Source organism: Sciurus vulgaris (assembly GCF_902686455.1).
Source record: "Sciurus vulgaris genome assembly, contig: HiC_scaffold_265_arrow_ctg1, whole genome shotgun sequence".
NCBI lineage: Eukaryota > Metazoa > Chordata > Mammalia > Rodentia > Sciuridae > Sciurus > Sciurus vulgaris.
The window spans coordinates 986,682-997,424 of NW_027632789.1; positions in this window are offsets into that span (position 1 = coordinate 986,682).

Sequence of the window (10,743 nt, forward strand, 5' to 3'; positions counted from 1 at the left end):
GGAGGTTGATCAGAGCTAAGCCAACAAATAAAAGCACAGCTAGAGATAGGAATAACCTAATGGTGCCAGCACTGAAAAGATCAAAATCATGAGGTAAATTAATAGGAATAGATATTAGTCTGTTTTCTGTTACTATAATGAAGCACCTGAGGCTGGGTACTTTATAAAGAAAATAATTATACCTAGCTCACAGCCTGGAGGTTCATGGGTATCCCTCTGGGGAGGACCATATGGAGGATGTCATCACCATGCTGGAGTGAATGTAAGAAAGAGATCCCTTTTTGAGACGGGAGGCTGGAATGAGACAAAGAGGATGTTTCACAACCGCTCACTCCTGCAAGAACTCACTCAGTCCCATGAGGATGACCTGAGGCAGTGCTCCCAGTGACCTCCTATGAGCCTCTGCCTCCTAAAGATCTACCACCTCGTCTTCACCACACTGAGGACCAGCCCTCCAACGTGGGAACCTTTGGGGTCACATCCAAACTTTCCAAGCCACAGCAGAAGTGGACTGTCCATGGGGAAGGGGATGATAAAAAAGCTTCTCTGAGATCTGAAAGGAGACCCAAAGGAGGAGCAGCCAGCTGCGGGAAGAGCGCTCACTCAGCCACAAAGGCCTCCCTGCAAGAAGAGCTCGGCATGATGGAGAAGGAAAGAAGGTGTCACTCGGAGGAGGCTGCCGGAAGGTGAAGGCGGAGGCACAGGATGATGGGGACAGCAGGGGGGCCAGGCAGCATGTGGGTCAGCTCAGCCCTGAGTGGACTTCAGACTTTGACCTTCCAAAGAATCCAAGGTAGAAATTTTTAGGCAAGGGGATGACATTTGTTCTACTTTTCCTTTTTCAAGATGGTCCTAGTTCCTGGTGGACCAATGGGAGGGTGAGAGCAAAGTCCCGAAGACTAAGAAGGAGGAGACTGCGGTCACCAGGAAGAGACAATGGCTATTTGGATGCAGCGGGGTGGGCGTTAAAATGAAGACAGGAGAGTGTATTCAAGAGAACTTTATGACGCAGAAGAAATGGGTCTCAGTGGTGGGTCACATCTGGGGACTGACAGGAGGGTGAGGTCCAAGAGCACATCTGGGAAAATGTGGGAGAAAAGGAGGAGGAGAAGGGGAAGGTGTGTGCTGGGTAGGGCTATGGAGTGGAGCTTGGGCCGATGTGGGGACATCCTGGAAGAGGGAACAGGAAGCAGTAGTGAATGTCCACAACTCAGGGGAGGCTCCAGAGAAGAAGTCCCTTGGGGCTTATGGGCTCAGCATGCCGCGACTGCGCATCCAAGTGACGTCATCAAGGACAATCACACTGAAGGAAAGAACGCAGGCCCAGGCCCCCAGGGAAGGCCCACCCACAGACGAGGCCAGGCACCTCTGTGGACCCCACAGCTCCCGGCTGTGACATGGAACATCCACCCTCCACCTGGGACGCGGGGCACAAGCATCAAGCACCAGGATGCTTGGTCCTCTGCCGTCCTCCCCTGGACACCTGGGGTGAAGGACCCGGGGTTGAGGATGGTCCTGAGGATGCTCTCATGTGACAACAGTGAGACAGAGCACATACCAGCGCTTGCTCTCTCCAGCTTCCCACCATTGCAGAAGGCATTTACCCCACTTGACTCTCCTGTCCTCCTGCCTGCATGGCTACTCCTTCGTGGCCTCTTGGCTGGCCTCTCCTCCCTGTCCAGCCTGGAATGCCATGGGGCACTCTTCTGGACCAGCGTCCTGGGGATGCCCTCTCCCCAGTCACCTCACCAATCCCCCTGCCTTTGAAGGCCACCTGGGACAACGGCTCCCAGACCTCCATGAGGAACCCCAGCCTACCTCTTGGGCATCTCCACACCACTGTCCAGTGAAAACCTGAATTCAGCATGGCCTCCATCTGCCCTGCACTCAGCCACACAGCTACCAGCTCACGTCAAAACCTAAGCTGTGAAGCCTGGTTTCATTTCCTTCATGTCCCCTCAACATGCACAGTCGGCTCTGACCCAGCACAGGCCCGTACTTCCAGCTCCGTCCACAGCCGCTGCCACCCTCCTGGACCAAGCTGCACCTCTTGCTTTTACAATCATGAGTCTCCACACGGGTCTCTGGCTCTGCTCTTTGAGTCTTCTTCAAACCATTTTCCACTCAGCAGTCAGAGGATAAAAAAAATTGGGTTATTTCACAACCCTACTTACAACTCTTGGATCTTCTATAAGCACAAACTTGGATGTAAAGCGAAATCGATTTATTTTTCAAATAACCATGACCCTTAAAGTTAATTCCCAGCTCCTTACTGAGGCCTGGCCTCCACCACCTGGCTTTTCCTCTCTCTCTGCAGCCATGGTGAGGCCAGCTGTCCCAGGCCCTTGCGACGGCTCCTTTCTGTTCTCATCACTCCCACCTCATTACGGCTGCACCATCTCTGCCCAGCTGACCTTCCTGCCTGGATGGCCTTGCCCCTAGTCCTCCCAGGGCTGTCTCTTTCTTGACATTCAATCTCATCCTAAGTGTTCCTTCCTTGGACAGGTCTGGCCTGATTTCTCCTTTCGAATAACCCCGGGGCATCATCAGATCTGCAGAGACTGCTGTTTACACCCTGTTTGTTTGTTCATGTTTGAATGTGCCCACCCAGCAGGAGGGAAGCCTCCCAGAGTGAGACCCTTGTCTGTTCCTTGCTGGGCTCTGAACTGTGCCTGGCATGTGGCAGACGCTTGCTGAACGTTTGTCGAATGGGTGAGTGAAATAGAGCCATTTCTCAGGTGCAAGAGATGAGAGCAGCTAGGTGGCAGCTGGGATCTGTAGCTCTTGCTATGCAACTCGGCTCGGGCCCTCCTCAGCCCAGGATGCAACAGAGTCCTCCAGCTGTTTCTCAAACCCGCACTGGGACTAGGGAATCTTTGACATGGAGAGTGGCCCTGTGCACTGAACGTGCTTTCCAGCCTTCCCAGCCTGTGCTCACAGATGCTGGGGGCAGCGACGACCCACAGAATACAAGCTAAATAATCTGACATTGCCCTACGTCCGCAAGGAGGCAGGGGTGGACCGGGCTCATCCTGAGCTGAAGCCACAGGTCTGAAGCATCCTGTCTCTGCAGCACTATTAGTGAGAAATTAATATGGAGAACAGGCCATGGTAGAGTGCGGCCAGGGCAACTCCAAACAGAGACCAGGACCCTGGACCTGAGAGCAGGACAGCGTGGCTGGAGTGGGGCGGGATTCACTGGTCAGGAGGGGTCAGGCTGCAGAACCAGGTGCCGAGGGCCAAGACCTGCCTGAGGGAGACAGCCGCATCCAGAAACCCAGGGCTGTGAGGGGCTCCGGGGCTTGCGGAGGTGGGTCACCCCACCTCCCACTCACCTGTTCACAAACTGGCAGCAGCATCTGCTCTCAGGGCCAGGAACCCAGGTAGGTCCAGGGCAGGAGTGAGCTGCCCATTAAGGGAAATGACAGAGGCCTGAGTCCACAGAGCTGCCAGAACTAGCTGTGTGCCCAGCACCTTCCAGAGCCAGCACAGAATCCTCCCAACGTCCTTGAGGCACAGGGCCTCGGAGGACAGATGAGGAAACTGAGGCAGGAAGGGAGGTCCAGATGAGTGGATGGCTGGAGTTCAAATGCAGGTTCTCAGACTCCAGAGGCCAGGCCTGCCTCTTGGCTCTTCTGCCTCCCTCAGGAGGTGGGCAGGCAGCAGAAGGAGGTCACACCAGGTCAGTAGGAGTGCAGTCCCTTGTCCTCTTCTTTCTCCTTCTCTTCCTCCCCTCCCCGCCTCCTCTTGTTATTATTAACATCTTCCACTGGGCCAGGGAGGGACCTGCACTGGAAGCGAAGGGAAGAGGAAAAGCACATGGTAACTAAAGAAGAACAGGGGCTCTCACCCGATCCAGGAGGCCGCTTGCCTTAAGGGTGGCTGGGATCCTCCTGGGGGCAGGGGATCAGAGCCTTACCTCACATGTGGTCCTGCAGGTCTCGGTGAGCTGAGACCTCCTGGGCACAACGAGCTTCTGCCTGCGGGTTCAGTCCATCTGCTGCCCTCAGCAGGAGCACAGCCGCCACCTGCCTTTCCTTACCCTCGCTGGGAGGTCCCAGGAGGAAGCTCGCCTCGAGCCCACTTTCAAAGGGCAGCTTAAAACCCAAGGAGCAGCAGGACAGCCTGGAAGTCCTGTTCTCCAGGGTGACCCACCAGCAGACTCCATCCTCCCAGCTGGATGCACATCTTCCTCGCCTGGGTTCCTCCCTCATGCCCCCACTGCACCCGTCTACTCCTGGTCTCGCCCGCGGCCCGGGCTCCACGTGCTGGGGAAGGCCTGTCTAAAGCACCGCCGAGTGGCGACCGCCCCCCGATCCAAGTCCTCTCTACTGCCCCTTGAGTTTCACCTCCCACCCGCTGTCCGTCACCACATGGGCGACCACGAGGAGACAGCCCCTAGGGCAGGTTCCCTCGCCCGGTGGCTGGAGCAGATCTGACTCCCCCACGCCTGCACTGCGAGTGAGGGGCACGGCCCCGCCCACTTCCTTTCCAGACCTCGTGGACTGCTCTCCACCTGGCACGGGGCTCGTAAAGGAAATGTGGGTGGTCAGTTTCTGCAGGTACGATTTGAAATCGACCACGTTGGATGTCAAAGGAAATCCATTTCTTCTCCAAATAACCAAAGAGTGTATCTGTTCCACTAACGCTGTGGGTAAGGGGGCTGACTTCCTCCTGCGGATGGATCTCTGCTGGGTAAGGGAGAGCGGCTGGGGTGCAGGAAGCCCCTGTCCTTCCCAGCTCCCTGGACTTGAGCTGGCATCTGCTGAGGTGACCTCCTCCCACCGGTGTCGAGGTCAGAGCCATTGGACCCCCTCATCTTCAGCCTGACAGCTCTGCTGACGCCCCCCTCAGCTCTTGTACCCACTCTAGGGCTATGGGAACCTTGGAAAAGCTTCCCAAGGCCACCCTATCTGCAAGCGACCCTCAGGCACAGGGGAGTCTTCCTACTGCTGCCCGCCACAGGGGGCAAGAGGGATTCCATGGTCCTGTGCACACCTGTTTTCCTAGAGTAACCCAAAGCCACTTCTTTCCCCCCCATAATTGTATAGGTTCACTGTGATTATGCAAAATGGTGGGACTTGTTACAGATCCGTACAGGCACAGGATGTAACTGTGGCCTAGTCCAGATCTTTCCCAGTACTTCCCTATGCCCTCCGATTCTCCACCCCACTCCTCCACTCCATTGATCTTCCTTTTGATTCTCACGAGACCACCCGAACTTCCTTTTCCTTTTTCCTCTCTGGCTTCCAGATATGAGAGAAAACACACAATCCTTGAATTTCTGCCTTTGGCTTATTTCACTTAACATGTTCTCAAGTTCCATCCATTTTTCTGCAAATAACATAATGTCATTTATTCTTTATGGCCTGAATAAAACACCATTGTGTATATATGCCACATTTTCATTATCCATTCATCCACTGACAGATACAAAGGCTGGTGTCATAGTTGGGCTATTGTGAATCATACTCCTATAAACATGGGTATGCATGTATCTCTGTACCATGATGACTTTATTTTTTAATTTTTGTAAATTATACATGATAGTGGAGTGTATTTTGACATATTATACATACATGGAGTGTAACTTCCCATTCTTGTGGTTGTACCTGATGTGGAATTACGCTAGTGGTGTATTCATATATGAACACAGGAAGGTGACATCTGGTTCATTCTTTTCTCTTTCCCATTCCCTTCTCCCTTCCCTTCCCTTCATTCCCCTTTGTCTAATCCATTGAGCTTCTATTCTTCCCTCCCTCCTGCCTCATCGTGTGTTAGCATCTACATATCACAGACCAGGGTGCTAGGGAAACTGGAAATCCACATGTAGCAAAATGAAATGAAATCCCTATCTCTCCCTAAAAAAAAAAAAAAAAAAAAACTCCACTCAAAGTGGATCAAGGACCTAGGCATTATACCAGAGATCCTGTGCTTACTAGGAATAAAAGTAGGCCAACTTTCCATCATGTCAGCTTAAGAACCAAATTCCTTCACAAGACTCCTAAAACACAGTAAGTAAATCAAGAATCAATAAATGGGACAGTATCAAACTAAAAAGCTTCTTCACAGTAAAGGAAATGATCAAGAATGTGAAAGAAGAGCCTACAGAATGGAAGAAAATTTTTGCCACGTGCACATCAGAGCATTAACCTCCAGGATATATAAAGCAAGATAAATAAATAACCCAGTCAATAAATGGGCAAAGAACTAAAGATACACTTCTCAGAAGAAAGAAGATTATCAGTGGACAAATACATGGGAAAATGTTCACTATCTCTAGCAATTAGAGAAATGCAAATTAAAACTACATAAGATTTCAACTCACTGAAGTCAGAATGGCAATTATCAAGAATACAAGTAACAACAAATGCTGGTGAGATGTAGGGAGAAAGGTTCACTCATACATTGCTGGTGGGACTGCAAATTGGTGCAACCACTCTGGAAAGCAGTGTGGAGATTCCTCAGAACACTTGTTATGGAACCACCATTAGACCCAGCTATCCCACTTCTCAGTTTATTCCCAAAGGAATTAAAATCAACATAATATAGTGGCATGGCCACATCAGTGTTTACAGCAGCTCAATTCACAATATCTAAGCTGTGGAACCAATGTAGGTGCCCTTCAACAGATGAATGGATAAAGAAAACATGGTATATATACACAATGGAATATTAGTCTTAAAAAAGAATGATCACACAATGGAATATTACTCAGCCTTAAGAAAGAAGAATAAATATGGAAGAGTGGTAGAACTTGGTCATATGATGTTCTAGTCTTTTGAGTAACCTCCAGTTGAGTAACTGATTTCCAGAGTTGTTATCCTAATACCATCCCATCCACAGTGTAAAAGTGCTTCTTTTTCTCCACATTCTCTGCAGCATTTATTATTATTTGTGTTCTTGATGGCTGCCATTCTGACGGGTGTGAGATGAGCTCTCAGGATAATTTTGATTTGCATTCCCCTGATTGCTAACAGTATTGAATGGCTTTTTCATACATTTGTTGGCATTTGTATTTGTTCTCTTGAGAAGAATCTGTTTAGTTTATTTTCCCATTTATTAATCAGATTATTGTGTGTGTCTGTGTGTGTAAGTTTTCTGAGTTCTTTATATATTCTGGATGTTAGTCCTCTGTAAAAGAGTAGCTAACAAAGATTTTCTCCCATTCTGTTCTTTCTTTGCATTATTTTTCTGTTGTGCTAAAACTTTGTACTTTGATGCCATCCCATTTATAAACCCACTGCACTCTTTTCTGAGCTTAGGAATCCTCTTGAGAAAGTCATTGGCTGTACCTGTATGCTGGAGTCTTGATCTATGCTTTCTTCTAGGATTTATGAGCTTGCTGGTCTAATTTTGAGGTCTTTGGTCCATCTGAGTTGACTTTTGTGCAGTGACATTCTTCTGTATATGGATAACCAGTTTACCCAGCACCATTTGTTTAAAAGGTTGTCTTTTTTCAAATCTTTTTTTTTTGTTTTTTAATTTATTTTTATTGTAAACAAATGGGATACATGTTGTTTCTGTTTGTACATGAAGTAACAGCATACCATTTGCGCAATCTTACATTCACATAGGGTAATGATGTTTGATTCATTCCATTATTTTTTTCCTTACCCCCCACCTCCCACCTCTCTTTTCCCTCTATACAATCCCTCCTTCTTCCATTCTTGCCTCCCCTACCACCCCATTAAGTGTCATCATCCACTTATCAGTGAGATCATTCGTCTTTGGATTTTTTAGATTGGCTTATCTCACTTAGCATGATATTCTCCAATTTCATCCATTTGCCTGCAAATGCCATAATTTTATTATTCTTTATGGCTGAGTAATATTCCATTGTATATATATGCCACAGTTTCTTTATACATTTATCAATTGAAGGACATCTAGTTTGGTTCCATAGTCTGGCTATTGTGAATTGAGCAGCTATGAATATTGATGTGGCTGTATCTCTGTAGTATGCAGATTTTAAGTCCTTTGGTTATAGGCTGAGGAGTGGGATAGACGGGTCAAATGGTGGGTCCATTCCAAGTTTTCTAAGGAATCTCCACACTGCTTTCCAGAGTGGCTGCACTAATTTGCAGCCCCACCAGCAATGTATGAGTGTACCTTTTTCCCCACATCCTGTCCAACACCTATTGTTGCTTGAATTCTTGATAATCGCCAATCTAATTGGGGTGAGATGGAATCTTAGTGTAGTTTTGATTTGCATTTCTCTTATTACTAAAGATGGTGAACATTTTTTCATATGTTTATTGATTGCTTGTAGATCTTCTGTGACATCTCTTCATATCCTTAGCCCATTTGTTGATTGGGTTATTTGTATTCTTGGTGTAGAGTTTTTGAGTTCTTTATATATTCTGGAAATTAGTGCTCTATCTGAAGTATGAGTGGCAAAGATATTCTCCCACTCTGTAGGCTCTCTCTTCACATTGCTGGTAGTTTCCTTTGCTGAGAGAAATCTGTTTGCTTTGAATCTATCCCAGTTATTGATTCTTGCTTTTATTTCTTGTGCTATGAGAGTCCTGTTAAGGAAGTCTGATCTAAAGCCAACAAGGTGAAGATTTGGACCTACTTTTTCTTCTATAAGATGCAGGGTCTCTGGTCTGATTTCAAGGACCTTGATCCATTGTGAGTTGATTATTGTGCAGGGTGAGAGATAGGGTTTAGTTTCATTCTGTTGCATGTGGATTTCCAGTTTTCCCAGCACCATTTGTTGAAGAGGCTATCTTTTCTCCATTGCATATTTTTGGCACCTTTGTCTAGTATGAGAAATTTGTATTTATTTGGATTTGTGTCCGTGTCCTCTATTCTGAATCATTGATCTACCTGTCTATTTTGGTGCCAACACCATGCCGTTTCTGTTACTATTGCTTTGTAGTATAGTTGAAGTTCTGGTATTGCTATACCCCCTGTTTCATTCTTCCTGCTAAGGATTGCTTTAGCTATTCTGCGTTTCTTATTCTTCCTGATGAATTTCATGATTGCTTGCTCTATTTCTGTATGGTATGTCATTGGGATTTTAATTGGAATTGCATTGAATCTGTACAGCACTTTTGGTAGTATGGCCATTTTGACAATATTAATTCTTCCTATCTAAGAACATGGGAGATCTTTCCATCTTCTAAGGTCTTCCTCAATTTCTTTCTTCAACGTTTTGTGGTTTTCATTGTAGAGATCTTTTACCTCTTTGGTTAGATTGATTCCCAAGTATTTTATTTTGTTTTATTTTTGAGGCTATTGCAAATGGAGTTGTTTCCTCATTTCCCTTTCAGCTGTTTCATAGCTTGCATATAAAAATGCTGTAGATTTATGCATGTTGATTTTATAGCCTGCTATTTCACTGAATTCATTGATTAGGTCTACAAGTTTTCTGGAGGAGGTTTTTGGATCCTCTAAATATAGAATCATGTCATCCACAAATAGTGACAGCTTAAGCTCCTCTTTTCCTATTCATATCCCTTTAATTTCTTTGGTCTGTCTAATGGCTCTGGCTAGAGTTTCTATTTCATCTTCAAATCTAAAGGTTAGTTTTGCTGGGTATAGGATTCTTGGTTGGCCACCATGTTCTTTCAGAGCTTGAAATATGTTGTTCCAGGCCCTTCTAGCTTTTAGAGTCTGGATTAATAAGTCGACTGCTATTCGTATTGGTCTCCCCCTATATGTAATCTGATGCGTTTCTCTCGCAGCCTTCAAAATCCTATCTTTATTTTGATTGTTAGGTATTTTCATTATAATGTGCATTGGTGTGGATCTGTTGTGATTTTGTGCATTTGGTGTTCTGGAAGCCTCTTGTATTTGATTTTCCCTTTCATTCTTCAGGTTTGGGAAATTTTCTCATATTATTTCATTGAATAGGTTGTTCATTCCTTTGGTTTGTATCTCTGTGCCTTCCTCAATCCCAATAATTCTTAAATTTGGTCTTTTCATAGTGCCCCACAGTTCTTGGAGATTCTGTTCATGATTTCTTACCATTTTCTCTGTTTGGGCAACTTTATTTTCAAGATTAAATATTTTGTCTTCATTGTCTGAGGTTCTGTCTTCCAAGTGGTTTAGTCTCTTGGTGATGCTTTCCATTGAGTTTTTTATTTGGTTTATTGCTTCCTTCATTTCAAGGATTTTCTTCTTCTTTCTTTTTTTTTTTTTTTTTTTTTTTTTTTTTTTTGAGAATCTCTATCTCTTTGTTGAAATGATGTTTTGCTTCTTGCAGGTGCTCTTTCAGCTTATTGGTATTATCATTCATTTCCTGCATTTGTTCTTTAATCTCATCCTTTGCTTCACGAATCATCTTCATCATGTATAATCTGTAGTCCTCTTCTGACATTTCTTCTAACATACTGTCATTGAATTCTATTAATATAGAATCTAGATTTGTTTGAATCATTTTGTTCCCTTGTTTTTTCATGTTGTTCATGTATCTTCCCCTCTAGCAGTGAAGATCTGGGGTATTGCAGATTTCCCCCTATAGGCTTATAGTGGCCCTATAGGTTTCCAAAACCCTTTCTTTAAGGCGAGATCAATATTCAGACAATTCAGCCCAATTCAGACACTATGCAATCCTAGACCAAATAGTCCCTATGAGGACAATAACAAAATTGTCATAATAAACAAAATGAGTTCAAACATTATCTTTGGTAAAACAAACAAATTTGCAATAAGGTCTGCAGTTTCTAATGGAGGACAAAGAGGATGCAGAGGGATGTAGAATGTGTCTGTTAATGGAATAAGAAAAGAATATAC